This window comes from Myotis davidii, unplaced genomic scaffold (assembly GCF_000327345.1).
Source record: "Myotis davidii unplaced genomic scaffold, ASM32734v1 scaffold370, whole genome shotgun sequence".
In the NCBI taxonomy this organism is placed as follows: Eukaryota; Metazoa; Chordata; class Mammalia; order Chiroptera; family Vespertilionidae; genus Myotis; species Myotis davidii.
The window spans coordinates 2,716,752-2,717,754 of NW_006288615.1; the positions used below are offsets into that span (position 1 = coordinate 2,716,752).

At 59.5% G+C, this 1,003-nt stretch overlaps 1 protein-coding gene across 3 annotated transcripts in view; it reads right to left on the reverse strand.

The window, feature by feature from the left end:
* Positions 1-829, reverse strand: part of LOC107182598 (nucleolin-like) — an 18,661-nt gene extending 17,832 nt beyond the window's left edge. The window contains exon 1 of one of the 3 annotated variants that reach the window (XR_001513312.1): positions 476-818. The gene's annotated coding sequence lies outside the window, so the exon portion shown is untranslated. Of the gene's footprint in view, positions 1-475 lie in introns of all 3 variants that reach the window. The other 2 variants (XM_015561868.1, XM_015561867.1) reach the window with 2 other exon arrangements.
* Positions 830-1,003: the final 174 nt, after the last annotated feature.

Below are 1,003 nucleotides of genomic sequence, written 5' to 3' on the forward strand. Positions count from 1 at the left end.
GAACCACTGATTTTTGTTTGTGTGTGTTTTTTTTAATTTTATTTTTAATTTTATTGATTTTTTACAGAGAAGAAGGGAGAGGGATAGAAAGTCAGAAACATCGATGAGAGAGATCGATCAGCTGCCTCATGTACGCCCCCCACTGGGGACATGCCCGCAACCAAGGTACATGCCCTTGATCGGAATCGACCCCGGGACCCTTGGGTCCGCAGGCCGACGCTCTATCCACTGAGCCAAACCGGTCAGGGCCTAACTAGATTTAAAAAATGAAGAAACCCGGCTGCTCGCCACCTCGAGTAACCACCTGTGAGGCCCGGCCCACGTGGCAGGCCACCCAAGGCACGTGCCCAGCTCCCGCCTGTCCCAGGAGTTTGGCCTCATCTCTCCACCCCAACGCCCAGCGCCTTCCCCCGCCCTCAGTCCCGAAGGCTCTTCTGCTGCATCAACCCCCCGCAACACCCGCCGCCACTCTTCACCTAGCCACCAAGAACCCCAATCCGCAAGACCTCCGCGCTAATCACGCGAGACTTCCCGCAGCAGGACGCCCTCGAATGCGCCCCGGATGGCGCGCACACCCTCCTCTTCGCGGCGCCGTGCGCGCGTTCCTCAGAAAACGGGCCTGGACGTTCGTGCTTACGGAGGAAGGCCCCTTATCTTTGTGGGTTACACGGTGGGTGTGTGGCGGGTGAGTGGGCAGACGAGCCCAGAGGAACCGAACAACGCCAAGGGGGCCGCTGGTACGGAAGACTCCGGCGCGGATGTTTCGCTACCAGCTAGAGTTCGAGCCTCAGGCGAAAGCTCATCTTTGGAAAGTCGACGACTGTGCCTTCGTCACTCCATTTCAACCAACCAGAGTTTGTGCTCATGCCATGAGCCAATCGCGGACGTCGTGGGGCGGGGCCTGGAGTGGGCTGGTCCAGGTCGCCGGAAGGGAGAGTGGAGATTCCGTTTCTGGGTCGGGCGGAGTGAGGAGCAAGAGGGTGGGGAGCAAGGGGGCAGGGGG